The following is a 10,000-nucleotide window of genomic DNA, read 5'->3' on the forward strand; positions in this document are numbered from 1 at the left end:
GTAAGCAGAACTGGCGATGCGGGATGAACCGGAAGCTGGGTTACGGTGCCCAACTGCGTGTTGAGGCAAAATCCATTTTAGTATTTTAATGACAACAAACCTTATGGAATAAATGTTAAGTTTTATGAATGGTGATCTACTGATGTTTGCACTTGAGTTTTTGTTGAAAGATAGATATTAGCAAATGGATGAGCTAGAGGCCACTCACATCAACAAGTGCATTTATATACTCAAACAATGAAAGAATTGGAGTATCATCAGATAATTACAACAGTAGATCACACGCATCAAGAAGATTTTTAAAGACTATTGTTTTGAATCATAAAAAGATTCATCGAATGATCAAGCAAGAAAGTGAGCTTCATGTTTAATTGTCTTCCTCATCACTCAAGGATCACAACAAGTATTGAATAATCAATGAAGAATTTGAGGATCATAGTTGAAGAATCAGGATGGAAAAACCTGCATCACAAGCTACTCAAGAATATATTGATTTTATATGACAAGGGTTACAATGAGTTTTTGAGTTATATGCTTTGAGGATTTACTACTACAATTAATATTAATGGGAATGATGCATTCATTGAGGATCTTCAAAACCTACTCAAAGTATCATTTTACTAAAGCTTCTCAAGATGACAACGTTTGAGAATGATGGTCCTTGAGTTTTTCAAAGGAGCTTATGCACAAGGAATAAAAGTTTTAATCATTCTCAATGATGAGAACTCTCATGCCTCCACTAAAGAATCTTAAAGATCATCAATGAGCAAGCAACCATGTGTGCAAAACATCAAAGAGGAATTGTGGGAAGTTTTGCAGCAGCAAGATTTCAAGTTAATTGATCAAGATCACGTGTTTCACTCCTTGAAGAAAATCTTGAATGCTGGTTCAAGAATGCTCTGAGAACATTCTACAGTTTATGCTTCATTCTCTCCAAGAACGAGCTTCATAGCAAAAATACTTATTTCTTTATGTCAACTCTGTTCAAGACAAAGAAGCACTTTTATCTTGGTTTTAACTCACAAGATCACAACAGTTTATGATCAATTAAGGCAAGGAATATTTGGGAGAAACGTGACTTTCCCCTTTGGCCATAGTTAAGGATCAAGCATGTGCAACATGATAAATTCTCAAGGCAAGATCTCATCAGGTGTCTCAAGTGTGTTTAGACAAAGTTTACATAGACCAATGAGAATGGGACAACACATCTTCAACTCATAGTTGTCATGTACTTTCAATTTCATTATTAAATGAACATTCTCCAAAGAGATTAATTTTTAATCAAGAATGAAAGTACTTGGAAAGGACATCATGAACAGTTCCAAAGAAGGACAATACAGCTGCTTCCTCTACATATTACAGCTGGTTTCTGTCATGCATCAAAGCTGCTTCAAAAGAACAAAGTCATATATTACCCAGTCTGGAGAACACTCTGAGAACGATGCTGAGAATGACTGTCCTTTACATTTGAAGATGCAAACTCATCTACAGCTGGCCAAAACGTGTTTAAATGATTTGTAACGGCTATACTTGGTGGAAAAGCAATGGACAACTATCTACAACTCATTGCAAGCTGTCATTATGGCTCTTTTGTTTGAAAACATGAAGAACAGCAGGGAGAATGTTCTGAGAAAGATCAGTCAGAACTTATCTACTCAACAATTCAGCATGAGCTGTCTATTTTGAAGCAACTAGCCGTTGGAAAACTTCCTTTGGGACCAAGGAACTGAAGACTCAAGGTTCAACTATAAAAGGAAGGCTTTGACAACATTGAAGAGCAAGAGTTGAAGCTACAAATCATCAATCACTTGTTTTTGTCTACAAGTCATAAAACTCTTCTTTTATCACTCACACTCAAGATCTACATTCTCATCATACTTCTGAGTTTAGAGTGTTTTTATTTGCTTCTCAAACTAACCTTTGAGTTTCTAAAAGCAAATAACTCAAGAGACCATTTTTCAACATAACCCATTTTTAAGTGGTTACATCTTTGTCTCTTTATTTAAATCTCTCTCACTCCAAACATTGTAATCTCAATACTAGGATCAGTATATCATTTGAGTGAACTGAGAGTTTTTTTTCCATTGTAACAAGCTTCTCAATTGTTTGAGTTTTTGTAAAAGCTTGAAGATCCAAACCATCATCATTTGTAAAAGATTGGCTCAAGTCAATACGTAACTATTGATTGAGTGACACCTTATAAAGTCTGGAGGACTTAGGTAGATCAAGCGAGTGAAGCTTGGAAGATTATGATCTTGGACTAGATCAAGGAAGAAGTGTAATTTGAGATCGGTAGTATCTCATAGTGGATAATCTCACAGGAGCGTGAGGACTGGAGTAGCCCATACTATTAGGGGGTGAACCAGGATAATTGTTTGTGTGTTGTTTCTCTTCCTTGTTCTCTTTTATTTACTGTAAACACACATCACACAAAGCACTTCATTATATTTAATTTGAATTCTCACGCAGTAGAGAACGTTCTCGGAACAATCTATTTTATAGTAAAGAACGTTCTCAGACCAAGTTGTTCTATAATTCACTAACATTTATCCAAGTATACACTTGAGATCAATTTTGTAGAATGCAGGATTAATTTTTAAAAAGGGTCACAATTCAAACCCCCCCTTTCTTGTGACTATTTCTTCCACTTCAATTGGCATCAGAGCTCTGCCTCTAAGGTTTGAGCACTTAACAGTGTAAGAGGAAAAGATTCAGGAAGGAAGTGATGACGAAACCTGCAAATCAAAGTTCGAGCCATAAATGCAAAAAGAAGGGACATTCCAAAACTAAATGTCCTAAGAACAAGAAAGTGCAAAGAAAGCTTGCTTCAAAGATGAAATCTACTATGGCAACTAAAGATGACTTTGATGGCTCAAAAATAGAAGAAAAAGGCAACTCATGTTCAATGGTAGATAAAGAGGTAACAACTTTTGAATTTTGTCCTGCATGTAAAGTAATGGAAGTTGGATTTGATAATCTTCTAAAAAGCTCAAACATTATATCTCAAAAGTATACAATTATGGAAAATCGACTATTTGAGATTGAGAAAGAAAATGAGAAATTGCAAATCTTAAATGATAAATATTTTAAAATGATTCAAGAATTGCAATACTCTCATTTGGAAATGTTTGAACAAACAAAGATTCTCAACGAGGAAGAAATCAATAATCATCTTCCAGAATGCTCTATGAATCATGAAGAGAATGATGTTTTGAAAGGAAATGTTTTAGAATTGAAAAATGACATTACAAGTTCTGCAAAATCTAGAGAAACTTTTCAAAACATAAAGGAATCACAAGTAGTATTTTTTGAAAAAACTTATTTAGGTTGTGGAAATTTTCAAAAACAAAAGTGTTATGAGAATTTTTTTGTTCCTCATAAAGATAAAAAATTACAGAGATACAAATGCTCATATTGTTACAAATATGGACATATTGAATCCTTTTGTTTTAAGAAAAAAAAAAAAAAAAAAAAAAAAATCAAAAGAAAAGAACATTCTCATCAGAAACAAGAACATTCTCAGAAGGTTCTCAAAATGCATTCTTATTCCAAAACTTCCTATAAGAGATCAACTTATCATCATAAGAAGAAATCTTATAAGAGGAATGACACTAACCTTCAAGGACCCAGATCATTATGGGTACCAAAATCATTACTAACTTGTGTTGCAGGAACATCTTTAAGCAGTCAAGAAAAAGCCTTAAGACTTGGAAAATTGATACTCAAGGAATATGACTTGAGAAAGACAATATTTCCTCATATTTAAAAAAGGATGAATGTGATCTGCAACCTTTGGAATCATTGACAAAAATCAAACCAAAGGTATTTGTATCATTACTAAAATGATTTTGCATAAATTAAGGATGATTGATATGTTAAAGGTGTAACACATAACTTCTCTAATTTGGTAACATTGGAACTAAAGTTATTTCATATTCATCCTCATGATCATGATTTTTCATTTAAAATCTTTATGTTAATACATAGATGAATTTTAGACCATATCATACTTTAAATGTTTTTGGCATAAAAGAGTTTTGTCAAATATGACAACTATTGCAAATTTATTCAAATTTGGTCTGATAAGATATTTTTCAAAATTGGTTGTGAAAATGATATAATTTGTAAACTTATATTTATTGTATCAAGAAGTTGTCTTCTTTTTCAAAAATACAATTTCAACCAAAAAACTCTTGAACCACTTCATATTGGTTTATTTGTTCTTGTCAAAACTACAAGTCTTATGACTTCTTTATTCTTAATGATTTATTCAATGATCCACTTGGACATTATTTTTAAAGCATAAGAGTGGTGTCTTTTTACCCTTTTTAAGTTCTTTGAAAAAGGGTTCATTTGTTAGAAGCTCAAAAATCATTTTCTATAAGTAGTGATCATGTGGAGATTATGAAAAACTTTCTTTCACAACTTTCTTTAAAGTAAATGGTATTTCAGTTGATTTTTCTTGATTTAGAATTTCAACAAAAATAGATTTGTTTTAATGGCTGGAATATTTTTAAATGTTGAAAAATACTCTTGAAAGAAACCATAGATATTACATGTTATGTTTTTGAATCATGTTTGTATATTGAGTAAAAACTTCATGCCATTTTGAAAGTATAAAAATTCAATCATATCATGATTTTATATTTTTGATGTTATTACTATTTTTGGCATAGTAAAGAAAATAATTTTTGGGATACTCTCTTTATGCATTTTACTTTTGATGAGTTTGATATGAAGAGAAGAGATAATAGTGGTGTTGATGTTAATGAACAACAACGAAAAAAAAAAAAAAAAAAATCATGGATCAAATAGATTGAAATTATTCGAACATCATCTTTACAAATACATCCAAAGAGTTGAGAGTAAACTTTCCATCATCCTCAAGATGGAACCTTTAAAAGCTCCATTGATATAACAATAACATTCTCCATTAGAATGAACAATGGTATTGGTACACCACTTTGAAATTGCGAAGAAATGATTTAATCGTAGAGATGTTCAATTTGCAATTGGTGTTAAGATGAATGACTCTCCTTCATCAACTCTCAAGAAGGAATACAAGCTACTTCACAACATATGTCAACATTGTGTATTTCCTAAAAAAGAGAGCAAAGAAAAGGTTTTGGATAATGACATGTTTGTCATGTATCACCTTACTAAGTGATTAAAGTTGAACCTCTCATACATCATCTTGCAACATACGACCAATACAGTAGAGTCTGCAACAAGGAAACTTACTCTTCATTATGGGATGATCCTCACCAAGATTATTGATATCTACAAGATTGACTTCAAGAAGAAGAAAACAGTCAACTTTTACACTACCTTTGATTTCAAATGTTCATCAAATGAAAAATGAGTTTGTTAATTTTGAGGACTCTACTACTGAGGTTGAGAACAAAAAGGGAGATAGGAATTTGGAAAAGAAAATAACTTGGACGAGTTACTTAAATTCTCCGTTTCATCCAGCAGATCAATCTAAGAATGTTCTCCCTGCAAAGGCAACAAGTGTCAAAGGCAAATAAGTTCTACTTGAAGATAACCAATCTCACTCCTACTTTTGTTATCTTGACACCTCATTGAATTTTAGTTCAAGAATTGACATTGGTCTTGGATTAACCTCTTCTCAAATTGCTTCAATGATATTTGAAGGTTTTACTCTCACAACCAAATCGGTTAATCAATCACTCTTTTCACCATCGATGAATTCTACCCAAGGATCTCTAGAATCCTTTTTCAGTTCTGAATTCTCAAGTAATTTGTTAAAATCACCATTGATGGAATGACAACTAAATTTTCTTTCGAAGAAAATGAAAGATGAATAAGCATGTGGATCTCATTCTTGAAGGATCATAAAGTTCTAAGAACGATCTCAAGGAAAATCAAATGATGAAATCCAAATGTTTCTGATTACAACATTGAGTTATGAGTAATTTGTTCTAAACATGATTTCCTCTTCATCCCTATTACCTAAAGTTACTCTACCAGGATGATTTTTCTTAGAGAATTTCTAAGAGGGTGAATTTACTCAACATTGGAGAATGCATCAAAGGATAAATCTTTTCTCCTCAATGTAGATGATTTTTCTTAGAGAATATCTAAGAGGGTGAATTTACTCAACACTGGAGAATGCGTCAAAGGATAAATCTTTTCTCCTCCATCATCAATCAAGTGTCCTCTATTTATAATGATGAACATATGGTGGAATTATGAAACAATTCAAGATGCTCTCATCATTAAAATCTCATGAGAAGGAAGTCATTAAAAGAGGTACACAAAATTTTAAATTTAATCACATTTGCATTATAATAAGTTTGAATATCTTTATGCAATGTTATTATGTGATTGATTGGATGATATTGAAATCTAGAATGCTTTCTGAAATTCAAGTGTATCACTCTAAAGCTTAAATTGTACATCAATTTTTTTTTCATGACTTGCATATATTTGTGCTTTCAAATAGCTTTAATGCAATAAGGTTTGCACTCTTTGTTCATATACTTTTCATGATTTTTGCACACACATTATCTCTTTCAGAATATCATGTTAAGTGTGAAATGCATGAACTTAATTTTTTTTGCAATATCATCTTTTTACACCCTTGTAAGCATTTATTTTTCAAATATGCTACTCATATTGCTATTAAAATATTGTTAAGGGTTGTTTAATTTGATCAAGTCATATTGTTTCTATTTTCACAATGATCAAGTTTTAATTTAACATGCCAAAAATCGATTGAATTAACATTTGTCTTAATTCAATTTTTTATGGTCTTATGGCATATGTTTTAAAAAGTATATTGATTATAGTGCTAATCAATTTTTTATGTGCAAGCTATGTTATGTGCTTAATGAAAAATTATCCTTGATGATCAATGAATAATTTTTGGAGTTAGTCTCTTAATTATTCTTCATGATAGACCAAAACATTTAGAACAAAAATGACAAAAACTCATGATTTTGATAATCAATTATATGTCATATTTTGGTCTTCCATAAGCTTGACTTATAGCACTTTTTTATGAAAAACATTTTTTCTATAAGTCTTTTATATGTGCACCTTTCTCAATATAAAACTTTGGATGAATCCAATTTTGTTGCACATCTTGATTAGCCTATAGTTTGCTTAATTGATGATTAAGTAGAACTTTTTGAACATGGCTTCTCAAAAAAAATTGAGATTTTGTTATGACTTATGTAAAAGATCCTCCTTCAAAGGTTTTAAATTAATATCCATTTTTTGTTGGATTTATTATTTGAAGGATTTTAACAAGAGAACATATGATTGGTCTTCATGAGAATAATTTGTGTGTCCACTCTCCATAAAATTAGAATTTGGTCTAAGAATAATAGTTCTTGCACATTGTATTCTTGAACTCATATTTGACTTTTTATTAACATAAAAGTGTTGTTTCTACACTTGCGTGTTAAGTTGTCAAAATAGAATTGTGATCAAATTTTTTTTACAATGGAGTATTCTTTGAAAATTTTGCTTTGAAACAGAATCATCTTCTTTATGAGAATATTCAAAAAAGAGAGAATTTTTTTTTTGACAAGATGTCAATTAACTCTGATTTCACAGCTTCCTCATATGCGCAATTTTTCTCTCCAGTTTTAAAAAATCATTGGAATATTTTCAAAAGATATTTTAGTCTTGCCTATCATTTCCTTATTTTAAGAATGATCATGTTTTAAAAGAATGTACATCTCATAAGACTTAGGGGGAGTTCTCTAAATTTGAGAATGTTTGACTTGCATTGTCATTGAGGTCAAAATCACCTTTTCTAAAAATTGAGTGTTTAACATCAATTTTTAAAAATCAAATGATTACAAATGTTTTAGTGTGATTTAATCATTATTCATGTTATGATTGCAATATTGAATGGAATGATTATTGATCGTCATACATGATTTGTGCTTTAATGTTTGATATATGAATGAACTTCTTAATTGCATGATTTCTATATGCAATACATTTCTTCTCTTGATTCCTATCATTGCACTTCATATTTCATATTTTCCCAATACTTTTTGATAGATGACAAAAGGGGGAGAGATATATATGATGGGAGAGAAATGTTAGATCGAACCAATTAATGAGGAATGTTATGAATTAACCTCTTGCATGTATTTAGGGGGAGTTTAATTAGAATGATATAAATTAAACTCTTGCATGTGTTTAGGGGGAGTTTAATTGTATATCTATGAACATTCTTGCATTTATTATTATTTCCATCCATAAAACATAAAATTTATTCAAAAGGTTTGTCATCATCAAAAAGGGGGAGATTGTTGAGGCAAAATCCATTTTAGTATTTTAATGACAACAAACCTTATGGAATAAATGTTAAGTTTTATGAATGGTGATCTACTGATGTTTGCACTTGAGTTTTTGTTGAAAGATAGATATTAGCAAATGGATGAGCTAGAGGCCACTCACATCAACAAGTGCATTTATATACTCAAACAATGAAAGAATTGGAGTATCATCAGATAATTACAACAGTAGATCACACGCATCAAGAAGATTTTTAAAGACTATTGTTTTGAATCATAAAAAGATTCATCGAATGATCAAGCAAGAAAGTGAGCTTCATGTTTAATTGTCTTCCTCATCACTCAAGGATCACAACAAGTATTGAATAATCAATGAAGAATTTGAGGATCATAGTTGAAGAATCAGGATGGAAAAACCTGCATCACAAGCTACTCAAGAATATATTGATTTTATATGACAAGGGTTACAATGAGTTTTTGAGTTATATGCTTTGAGGATTTACTACTACAATTAATATTAATGGGAATGATGCATTCATTGAGGATCTTCAAAACCTACTCAAAGTATCATTTTACTAAAGCTTCTCAAGATGACAACGTTTGAGAATGATGGTCCTTGAGTTTTTCAAAGGAGCTTATGCACAAGGAATAAAAGTTTTAATCATTCTCAATGATGAGAACTCTCATGCCTCCACTAAAGAATCTTAAAGATCATCAATGAGCAAGCAACCATGTGTGCAAAACATCAAAGAGGAATTGTGGGAAGTTTTGCAGCAGCAAGATTTCAAGTTAATTGATCAAGATCACGTGTTTCACTCCTTGAAGAAAATCTTGAATGCTGGTTCAAGAATGCTCTGAGAACATTCTACAGTTTATGCTTCATTCTCTCCAAGAACGAGCTTCATAGCAAAAATACTTATTTCTTTATGTCAACTCTGTTCAAGACAAAGAAGCACTTTTATCTTGGTTTTAACTCACAAGATCACAACAGTTTATGATCAATTAAGGCAAGGAATATTTGGGAGAAACGTGACTTTCCCCTTTGGCCATAGTTAAGGATCAAGCATGTGCAACATGATAAATTCTCAAGGCAAGATCTCATCAGGTGTCTCAAGTGTGTTTAGACAAAGTTTACATAGACCAATGAGAATGGGACAACACATCTTCAACTCATAGTTGTCATGTACTTTCAATTTCATTATTAAATGAACATTCTCCAAAGAGATTAATTTTTAATCAAGAATGAAAGTACTTGGAAAGGACATCATGAACAGTTCCAAAGAAGGACAATACAGCTGCTTCCTCTACATATTACAGCTGGTTTCTGTCATGCATCAAAGCTGCTTCAAAAGAACAAAGTCATATATTACCCAGTCTGGAGAACACTCTGAGAACGATGCTGAGAATGACTGTCCTTTACATTTGAAGATGCAAACTCATCTACAGCTGGCCAAAACGTGTTTAAATGATTTGTAACGGCTATACTTGGTGGAAAAGCAATGGACAACTATCTACAACTCATTGCAAGCTGTCATTATGGCTCTTTTGTTTGAAAACATGAAGAACAGCAGGGAGAATGTTCTGAGAAAGATCAGTCAGAACTTATCTACTCAACAATTCAGCATGAGCTGTCTATTTTGAAGCAACTAGCCGTTGGAAAACTTCCTTTGGGACCAAGGAACTGAAGACTCAAGGTTCAACTATAAAAGGAAGGCTTTGAC

Source organism: Trifolium pratense, linkage group LG1 (assembly GCF_020283565.1).
Source record: "Trifolium pratense cultivar HEN17-A07 linkage group LG1, ARS_RC_1.1, whole genome shotgun sequence".
In the NCBI taxonomy this organism is placed as follows: Eukaryota; Viridiplantae; Streptophyta; class Magnoliopsida; order Fabales; family Fabaceae; genus Trifolium; species Trifolium pratense.